At 37.2% G+C, this 11,409-nt stretch overlaps 1 pseudogene; it reads left to right on the forward strand.

Moving 5' to 3' along the window:
• Positions 1-1,254: 1,254 nt before the first annotated feature.
• Positions 1,255-1,730, forward strand: LOC138145325 (large ribosomal subunit protein uL24-like; annotated as a pseudogene).
• The last annotated feature ends 9,679 nt before the right edge of the window (positions 1,731-11,409 follow it).

Genomic DNA, 11,409 nt, shown 5'->3' on the forward strand with positions numbered 1-11,409 from the left:
GAACAGACCCAGTAATGCCCTGTTGGTAGAACTGGGAATTGGAGCAACCATTCTGGAAAACAATTCGAAACTATATCCCCAAAAGTCACTCTGATCCAATGATAAAACCTCTAAACAGATTATCCAAAGGGGAAATGGACTCATGTATACTGAAATATTCATAGCGAGGCTTTTTTGTTGCACAAAAGAACTGGAGGGGGGCAGAGCCAAGATGGTGGAGTAAAAGCACAAACATGGTGCAGGCTCAAACTCCAACCACTTCCAATACCTGTAAAAAAATTACTCTAAACAAAATTTAAAGCTACAGGACCCAAAAAGTGATAGAGAGAAACAAAACCCCCACTGCAGGCAGGCTGGCAGGCCAACAGGAAAGGTCTATCTCAGCTTGCTGGGAGCCTAGAACAGATGCCTGTACCCATGATTCCAACCCCAGGTCGGCCCAGACCATCCAGAGAAGACTTGAGGAAAGTGAATCACCAGCAGCTGTGGCAGTTTCCTGATGTTTCAACCCATAAACAGGAAAAAGAAAATAAAAGGTCAGTGGCAAACTGTTGGAAGGGTAAAGGAAGAGCACAGTGAGGCCCCTTTCCCCTTGGTAAGAAGTGGCAGAGGCTCGATGGCTGCAGCTGTTGCTATGCGGCTGCTTCCAGAGCTCCAGGCCTGCAGATCGTAGGGGAACAAAGTGACTATTCTAAGGGTAATTGCTCTTGCTTTGACCTGCTTGAGTCTGGATTGTGGTCTTTGATGGTGGTCCTGGGGTATGTGGCCAGTGTGCCAGAGCTTATGGGGGCTGCAGAGAGGGCACCCTCCTAATAACTCTGGCAGCTGCTAAAACCGGAGCAATTTGGGACAAAACTTTCTCCATTCTGGAAGCAGAAATCTACCTTGGCAAAGAGCTCAAAGGCCAAGTAATTGGCAAGATGAGCAAGCAGAGGAGGCACAATCACACCATACAATCCCTTCTGGGGGACAAAAAGGATCAATGCATGGAATAGGAGGAACACAATGAAGTCAGAACTCGTGCATCAAAAGCTTCCAAGAAAAATATGAATTGCTCACAGGCCATGGAGAAGCTCAAGAAGCATTTTGAAAATCAAGTAAGAGAAGTGGAGTAAAAACTGGGAAGAGAAATGCGAATGATGCAAGAAAATCATGAAAAGTGAGTCAACAGCCTGCTAAAGGAGACCCAAAAAATACTGAAGAAAATAACACTTTAGGGGCAGCGCACGTGCCTCTTTTCGGCTGGTCCCACCTGCGAAGATGAAGTTTAATCCTTTTGTGACCTCGGACCGAAGCAAGAACCGAAAGTGACACTTCAACGCACCCTCACACATCCGCACATCCGGCGCAAGATCATGTCGTCCCCGCTGTCCAAGGAGCTCAGGCAGAAATACAACGTGCGCTCGATGCCCATCCGGAAGGACGACGAGGTCCAGGTGGTTCGTGGACACTACAAAGGTCAGCAAATTGGCAAGGTAGTTCAGGTTTACAGAAAGAAATATGTCATCTACATTGAGCGTGTACAACGCGAAAAAGCTAATGGCACAACTGTCCATGTGGGAATTCACCCCAGTAAGGTAGTTATCACCAGACTAAAACTGGACAAAGATCGCAAAAAGATTCTTGAGAAGGGCAAATATAAGGAAGAAACCATTGAAAAGATGCAAGAATAAAATGGTCTGTTGTACAATTGTAATTAAAAATGAAAATTAAAAAAAAAAAGAAAATAACACTTTAAAAAGCAGAGTAACTCAAATGGCAAAAGAGGTCCAACAAGCCAATGAGGGAAAGAAAGCCTTAAAAAGCTGAATTTGTCAGATGGAAAAGGAATTTCAAAAACTCACTGAAGAGAATAACTCCTTCAAAATTAGATTGGAGCAATTGGAAACTAATGACTTTATGAGAAATCAAGATACTATAAAACAGATCTAAACAAAAAAAAATAGAAGGCAATGTGAAATATCTCATTGGAAAAGCCACTGACCTGGAAAATAGATCCAGGAGAGATTATTTAAAAATTACTGGACTACCAGAAAGTCATGATCAAAAAAAGAGCCTAGACACCATCTTTAAAGAAATTATCAAGCAAAATTGCCCTGATATTCTAGAACCTGAGGGTAAAATAGAAATTAAAAGAATTCACCCATTGTCTCTTAAAAAAACTTCAAAAAGAAAACTCATAGGAATATTAAAGCCAAACTCCAGAGTTCCCAGGTCAAGGAGAAAATACTGCAAGCAGCCAGGAAGAAACAATTTGAGTATTATGGAAACATAATCAGGATAACACAAGACCTAGAAGCTTCTATATTAAGGGACTGAAGGGCTTGGAATATGATATTCCAGAGGTCAAAGGAGCTAGGATTAAAACCAATAATCACCTACCCAGTAAAACTGAGTATAATGCTTCAGGGGAAAATATGGTCATTCAGTGAAATAGTGGACTTTCAGGCATATTTGATGAAAAACCAAGAGCTGAACAGAAAATTTGACATTCAAATATAAGAAGCATGAGAAGGTAAACAGGAAAAAGAAATCATAAGGAACTTATTAAAGTTGAACTATTTATATTCCTACATGGAAAAATGATAATTGCAACTCATGAGACTTTTCTCACTATGAGCATAGTTGAAGGGAATATATTTGTGTGTGTATGTATACATACTTATATATGTATGTATGGGATGGTGTGTCTGTAAATATATGTGTATATGTGCATATGTGTGTACATGTATACATAGACAGAGGGCACAGGATGAGTTTAATATGAAGGGATGATATCTAAAAAATAAAATTAAGAGGTGAGAGAGGAATATATTGGGAGGAGAAAGGGTGAGATAGATTAGGGTAAATTTTATCATATAAAAGAGGCAAGAGAACACTGTTACAATGGAGGGGAAGAGAAGGAAGGTGAAAGGAAATATACCATCCTTACTCTCATTGAATTTGGCTTAAGGAGGGAATAACATACACATTTAATTAGGTATCTTACCTTACAGGAAATCAGGGGAAAAGGGGATAAGAAGGGGGATGATAGAAGGGAGGGCAAATTGGGGGAGAGAGTAGTTAGAAGCTAACACCTTTGAAAACAGACAGGGTCAAAGTAGAAAATAGTATAAGTGGGGGTGGGATAAGATGGAGGGAAATATAGTTAGTCTTTCACAATATAACTACCATGGAGGTGTTTTGCATAACTATACATGTACAACCTATGTTGAATTGCTGGTCTTCCCAGTGGGAGTGGGAGAGGAGGGATGACAGGAAAGACTATGGAACTCAAAGTTTCCAAAATAAATGTTAAAAAAATTGTTCTTTACATGCAACTGGGAAATAAGATATTCAGGTACTAGGGTATAGAAATCCTTCTTGGCCTACTAGAAAGTTATAGGGAGTATGAGGGAGGATATAAGAGAGAACAGATTGGGGGAAGAGGTATTCAGTAGGATAACTATTTTGGGGTGTGGGTAGGTGGAAAACAGAGAAAAAATTGTAACTTAAAATCTTGTGGAAATGAATGTTGAAAATTAGACATAAATAAATAAATTGTGGGGAAAAAAGAAAAGAACTGGAAGCAAAATGAAGGCCCATTAGTTGAGGAATAGCCAGACAAATTGTGAAATATGAATGTATCTTGTTTTAAAAATATGTTATTTATAGTACATAAAAATTCCTTCCATCCTTGGAAATATATTTTAAAAAACAATGCCCTCCCAATTCTCCATTCATGCCCAATCCCCACTTCCCCTTATGTCATCTAATATAAAAAGGAAAAAAAAATCTAACTCCCTTGTCTTCCTCTCCCTTATGTAACACAATGCACTTCTCAAAGGGAAGAAGAATTTGCTCTACAACTGGTAGGAACTGAATAAGGATTTTGTATAAAATGAGGCTACATCTCAAATGAGAATAGATTTCAAGGATCCAATTGTGGTAAAGAAGGGGAGACATGAAGTTGAGAAAGAAATAACTGATAGTGCAGAGGCTCCTAGCAAAGGGGAAAAAAGATAGTAAGAATGAATCATGGCAGAGAAGGGAGAGATTGAAATGGGCTGTTGGCTCTACAACTCTTAGACTGATACTACCAGTTGTACCCACCTACAAGGACTGAGAAAAGTTCCAAGAAAAGATTTACTCTATCCCCAATTTCCCTTCCTGGTTCCTATTAACTGATAATGTGATATATTCTGCAAAGTTACTTACTCAAAGCTTTCCATTAACCAGAATTTTGCATAGCCCACCAAAATACCAGTAATTAACTACAGATAGGTATAAATGAAAATTAAAGCAGAGTCAAACATCTGTCTAAATATGAGAAATTCTCTTAACTTGAGGGGGGCGGGGGCTCCTGCTTGTACTTCTGATTTTTCATTTGATATAAACTCTATATAGCGGGGGAAAAAGTAACCACATGGACCTGAGAGGCCATTCATTATATTACCCCTGGTCTTAAGATATAACTCTAACATATATGCATATGTGTGTATGTATATATATGTATATATATATACACACACACATACACACACAAACATACCCACGTACAAATATGGGCATGCATGCATTTTTGTGTGTATATGTGTGTGCACACTTGTGTGTGCATATTTACATATATGCATATACATATATGTATATATACGCATGTAAATGTTTGTTCCCTTCCTCTCTCCTTGTTCCTTAATGCATCTTACTATTTATTAACTTTTGTAGCTGCCAGAGAGTTTGGAGAAAAGCAAGGGGAAAGGAAAGATGGGAATTTCATTCTAACTTTATGGAAGAAAATTGAAAAGACATTTTGTAAGGGACAGCAGTGGAATAAAAAAGGAATTTATGGAAATAAAATGAGTGTATATTATGAGCAAAAAAGGAATAACATCACTATTACCTTAAAGGTTAGCAAAATTTCATTTATTTGTATTATAATAGTCTACTTGACCATAATCAAGTGCTATTTCTCAGTCTTGGGCCAGAATACTAAAATCTGACATTTGATATCTCTCAATAGGTTGATTCATGCCCTGTGATTTTTCATTTTTCAAAGGAAATGTCTCCAAAAGTAGATTTTTTTCCAAGAATCAGTGATGGGATTCTGTCTTTCCATTTCAATGGATTGAGTCCATAGAATCCTGATTCTTTAAGTTTCCTATATATTTGTGCATGGAAATGATAACATTTCAATAAGTAGGACTTGCAGGACCATTCCTAGCCAAAAGTATATTGTTTATTTTATTCATCTCTTCCTATTCTTGGTTTACTTTATTTTCTATGTACTTATCTACTCAGTGATTTCATATATTCACTGACTACCAAGTCTTATCTGGCAATGCCTTGTGCCCCAGTTCTTTCTTTCAAAAAAAATTTACATGAAAAATTATTTGTCTTTTATTTTTAAAGCATTTTCATTCTTTTTGCTTTTTGTAGGGCAATTGGGGGTAAGTGACTTGCCCAAGGTCACATGGATAATTTTTGTATTAAGCGTCTGAGGTCAGATTTGAACTCAGGTTCTCCCCACTCCAGGGCTAGTGCTCTATTCACTGTACCACCTAGCCAACCCAGCATTTTCATTCTTGAATATATTCTTTCCAACTTCCACATTAAGCAACTGATACTGTATAAGCACTCATACACACAGGCACGTGTGTGTGTGTGTGTGTGTGTGTTAGAGAGAGAGAGAGAGAGAGAGAAAGAAAGAAAGAGAGAGAGACAGAGACAGAAACAGACAGAGAGAGAGAGAGAGAGAGAGAGAGAGAGAGAGAGAGAGAGAGAGAGAGAGAGAGAGAGAGAGAGAAATTCTGAATCTGTTTATGGAAATCTTCCCATGTTACTCTCAATTCTTTTTCAGTTCATCAACTCTTCTTGGGTCAAAATGGATATAGCCCCAAAGTCTTTAGAATAGCCACTTACCCCAAACTACCAGACCTGCTTACATTCCAGCCCTCAAACCCAATTTCCAGCCACCATTCAGGGAAGCAACTCTTGTGGAAGTGTGATCTGGAAACTGTCTTCTCTGTAATCATACACACTAAAGACTTGAATAAGAAAGTTTTCATCACCAAAATCCTTGGAACTGTCAACCAGGTTAATATCAGAAGAAAACATTATTTGATCTAAGGAAATGGCATTAGGGAAATGTCATTGTCATATGCTTTGCCACTGTACTCTCTGGACAACTGGATTTTTCTATCTGACTCAAAAATGAACTCTCTTATTTTTATGGTCTTCCTCTAATTAGAATGTGAGATGTTTGATATTTGGGAATGCCTCAATTTTCTATGTATATTCCCAGTGTTTATCACTGTTCTTTCCACATAATAAATTCCTAATAAATGCTTTTTTCTTTCATTTACTTTTTATCTTTTCTTATACTGTAGTAATATTTCATTATATTCTTATATGAAAATTTGTTTAGTCTTTCTCCAGTTAACTGGAATCAATTTTATTTCTAGTCCTTTGCTGCTGCAAAGATTTTTATAACTATGACCTTCTTTCTTGTGGTATGTTGCTAGCAGTAGTGTCTATAGGTGAAAGCAGCTCCAATATTTTCTGATCCTATCTTCCCTCATCAAAACATAAGTGTTCATTCAGTGATCCACTCTGGTAGGATCTACTCAAGATAAGCATGAAAGAGTAAGAAGGCACCTAGCTGATTTTGATAAGTTCAAGTCAAATGGCCCAAATAAACTGCATCTTCAGGATGCTCAATAATTTGACAGATGTGATTGTTCAGTCATTTTCAGTGATCAATAAATGACCACAGAGAAGATTTGACAGAACATAGGAATGGAAAATGATCATTATCTGAATTGTCAAAAGAAACTTAGAGAAGGCAATGGAGTCATCAAACCTTTGGCCAATGAGCTTGACTTCAATTCCTGAAAGTCTAATATATTATTAAAGGGTTAATTGATAAATTATGCACAATTCCCAGCAGTTGCTTAATAAATTTTTGACTGATCGATATAGAAAAGGAGAGCATGGCTTCATCATGAGGAAATCATTACAGATTAACTTTACTTCCCTTTTTTTAACCTTCTCTACTGACACTGCTGTCACCTTGGTGCAGGCCCTCATCACCTCATGCCTCGACTATTTTAATAGCTTCGTGTTTGGTTTTCTAACTCAAGTCTTTTCCTAACTTCAGCCAGTTCTTGACTCAGCTATTAAAGGGATCTTCTTAAAGCAACAGTTTTGATCATGTCACACTCCATAACCCCATTCAAGAAATATTAGTGTCTCCCTATTAGCTCCAGAACAAAATGTAAAATCTGTTTTGGCTTTCAATGTTTTCTATACCTTATCTATTTTCTAGTTTTCCAGACTTATTCCACCTTACTCCCCTCCAAGTACTCTACAGTCCAAGAACACTGATCTCCTTGATATTCAGCACAAAACGACCCATCTCTTGGCTTTGCATTTTTACTGGCTACCCCTTATTTCTGGAATCCTCTTCCTTTTCTTATCTGTCTCCTGGCATCCTTCAAATCCCACCTTCTGTAAGAAGCCTTACCCAGTCTCCCTTAATGCTAGTGCCTTCCCTATGAGATTATTTTTAATTTATCCTGTATATGTGTTGTTGGTACACAATTGTTTGCATGTTTTCTGCCATCAGATTTTGAGGTCCTTGAGGGCCTGTACTGTTTTTTTTTTCTTTCTTTGAAACTCCAGTGCTTAGCACAGTGATAGACACATTTATTTAGTTAATAAATGCTTATGAAATTGCTTACTTTTAAAAAATAAGATTAATAGACTGATAGTGAAAATGCAAAGTCAAGAGAAGGGATGTTCTGTGCCAAGTATCAAGGAGATCAGTGTCCTTGGACTATTGAGTACTTGGAAGGGAGTAAGGTGTAATAAGACTAGAAATGTAGAAAATAAACAAATAGATATAGATATATATGTCTACCAAGATTTTAATCAAATATGTGACAAAGTTTATCTTTCTATTATTGTGTGGAATGGAGATGGGCTAGATGACAGTACAAATATCTGTTTTCATAACTATTTGAATGACCATACCAAAAAATGTTACTAATTTTCAGTGTTAATTTAGGATGAGCTTTGTGGTGGAGTGGGCCTTATGCTCCTTGAAAATTTTATGCATCACTTGAATAAAGGTATATGATTCAAATTTCCCAATGCTACTAAACTGTGAAATATAATTAATGCACTGCACATTTTATAATCAATGCTCAGAAATTTTGTGATAGGCTAGAACTTTGGGCATAATCTGAAAATAGAGAAGTTAATGGAGAGATACAAAAATTTATCTTTGGTTAGAAAAAAACCAACTTCTTAGCTGGTTAAAGGTCAGGAGCTGTTTCATTCTTTTCTTCTTATTCCCAGTCCCTGGCTCAGTGACTGGGACATCAGGCATATAAGAAATACTCATAGCATCAAATGGGATCAAATGAGATACTCTCTGTAAAGTGCTTAGCACAATGCTTGTCACTCAACAGGTGCCTAATAAATGCTTATTTCCTTCTTCTGCTTGATAATTCATTAATTAATATAAAAGGCATGATACAATTGCTGTTCATTTGAAAATAATAAGGGAGGCTATTTGAATTCTAATTCAATGTAAGGCAACACTAATGTAATACAGTTATCCATTCCACATCATGACTTTCCCCATCATGGTTTCGTTATATTGTGGGTCAGCATAAGAAATTAAATAAAAAATTTTTGGAGTTTTGTGGAAGCTATAGATGACACATGAAGGCCAGCAAATAACAGAGTCTATGACCAAATACTTAATCCAAATTTTACAATAAGGTATTATAAATACTCCATAAAGGAAAAAGAAAAGAAAAAAAATCAGACTTCTTCTCTGGCATGTAGAGAGGGCCAAAAAGTTTTATGCAGATTTTCTAGACAGTCGGGGTGCCATACCCTTAGCCCCTGCCATGAGGAAGGGATAACTGTAGAAGGCTACATCAAGAGAGGAAGGGTATCTACGACTTGGAAAAGTCCTACTGTACTCTATAATTAGACAGGGAGTACTATAGTCCCTTCTCAGCATCATTTTAGAAAAGACATTGACAAACTGGAGGGCATCTAGAGGAGGGTAACCAAGATGATGAGGGGTCTTCAGATCATGCCATAAATTAGCGGGAGGAACTAGGGCTATCAAACCTTCCTTTTTATCCCCAACATAGCAAATATCTGACACTTGGAAAATGCACAATAGATACTTGTTTATCTGCCTGACTAAGTAGACTCAGGGGAACATGATAGCTGTGTTCAAATATTTGAAGGGCTATCAGATGGAAATGAGATTAGGCTCATTTTTCCAGGCTCCAAAGCACAGACACAATGGCAATGGGTAGAACTTAGAAACAAATTTGGCTTTGAAGAAAGGAAAACATTTCCTTGTAAGGAAGAATTAAAACAAGTGGAATGGGCTGGAGGACTTTGAGTAGAGGCTGAACGAACACCTATCGATCACATTGTAGAGAGGGTTCTTATCCATGGTTAGGTAGTTATACATGGCCTCTGAAGGTCCTTCTAACTGAGATTCTGGGATTCTGGACCCATACATGTACATATAGACAGAATTAACTTACTATGGGGCTATAAAATAAAGTCAGACTTTTTTCTTTGAAGGGCCTATTCTGGAACAGCATTTTTGAAAGTGTTAAATAGAAGTTAGACTAATATGCAGAATATAAAACACATAGACAAGGCCAATGTGGCAATTTGTTTTACTTTTATTTTACATGGGATCTCCTTCCTTCCTCTTTACTTCCTTACTTCCCTCCTTCCTTCCTTCCTTCCTTCCTTCCTTCCTTCCTTCCTTCCTTCCTTCCTTCCTTCCTTCCTTCATTCCTTCCTTCTTTCCTTCCTTCTTTCTTTTTCTCTGAGTTGGGAAATGTGGAAATGAGAAGAAAATAAATTTTTAATAATTTAAAATATATGTATGAATATGGGTATAGTATATATACGTATATAGGTGTGAGTATATATGTATGTGTATACACGAATATATCTATACATGTGTACATATTGGGTGGGTATATAAGTACTATGCTTATACACACACACAGTCTGTGTGTGCATACATACATACCCATATAATAATCCCAGGAATAATCTCAAATCTTTAGGGAGAAAGATAGTATCTTCTTGTTGCTTTTAATTTAGTTAACCCAAATGGCTAAACTCATGAAGTTATGCTATTCATTGCCATATGCTGTAGTTAGCAATGTTATTTCCTGGAATACTTTAGTGGTTAGTCACTTTATAGATGTCAGATGGAGATATTATTCCTATACAGTGCAATGAGTCAGAGTTCTAGAGTAAGAAAACTTGGATTCAAATCTTGTCTCTGATGTTTTCCACTTTTTATAATTTTGTCACATTGCTACCTGAGCCTCATATTCCTTAGGTGATGATGATGATGATAAGCATTTTTATATATCACCTATTATGTGCCAGGAACTGTGCTAAATATTTTATAAATGTTGTCTCATTTGATCATCACAGCAAACCTGTTAGCTAGGTACTATTATTATGTCCATTTTACAGTTGATGAAAGTAAAGCAAATAGCACTTCAACGAATTTCCTAATGTCATCCAACTAGTATCTGACACCGTATTTGAACTCGGGTCTCCCTAACTCCAGACTCAGTGCTCAATCTACTGTGCCACCTACATGCTTCAAAATGAAGTCATATTAGACAGCTTCTTGGGCCCCTTCCAGTTCTAGATATATGGTCTTATGATCTGTGACCTCCCAGGTATGGGTAGTCCTTCCCATTTGTGCAGGTCACAACCATTTTTGGCCTTTGTAGACCATTTCCTTGGTTGCTATAGCCAAAAATAATCATCTGTTGTTTGACTTTCCTTTGAAAAACTTTTCCAAGCTGGGCTAGTACTTAGATAAAAGACTCACAGCACTTGAAGCCTTTCCATCCTGGCAGAGGTCTGACCAAGCTGTTCTGAGGGCATAACCTTTTGAAATCCAGGTTCATCTCCATTCCACAGTAAGGAAGCAGAGTAGGGCATTTATAGAATGATTTATTGTTCTGTTTAATTGAATTTTTGGTTAAGACTGAGAAGCCAGTGTATTAAGTTGTAATTTGTCCAATCTCTTAAAAAATAGACTGAGGAAAATGTTGTCAGAATTTGGAAGTTTGGGATATTTGATTAGGGAGATTGCCAGACACATACTTAAAAAGCCAAGTATGCAACATACATCAAGGCAAAGATTCTGAAAATCACCTTGAATAGGCCAGGATTATTCTTCCCAAACTGCAGGGAAATGACCCAATGTGTAGGTGGTATAACTGCACTGGGACCCTTTTACCAATAGGAATGGAGCACTTAGGCTTTAAAGGATCCTTTCATTACATAGCTTGCTAATGGGAAACTTCTCCCAGTATATATGCCAATTATTGAAATAAGATGAATGTGAAA

Source organism: Petaurus breviceps, unplaced genomic scaffold (assembly GCF_028583685.1).
Source record: "Petaurus breviceps papuanus isolate PSGF00001 unplaced genomic scaffold, PetGlider_PUasm1.0 90734, whole genome shotgun sequence".
In the NCBI taxonomy this organism is placed as follows: Eukaryota; Metazoa; Chordata; class Mammalia; order Diprotodontia; family Petauridae; genus Petaurus; species Petaurus breviceps.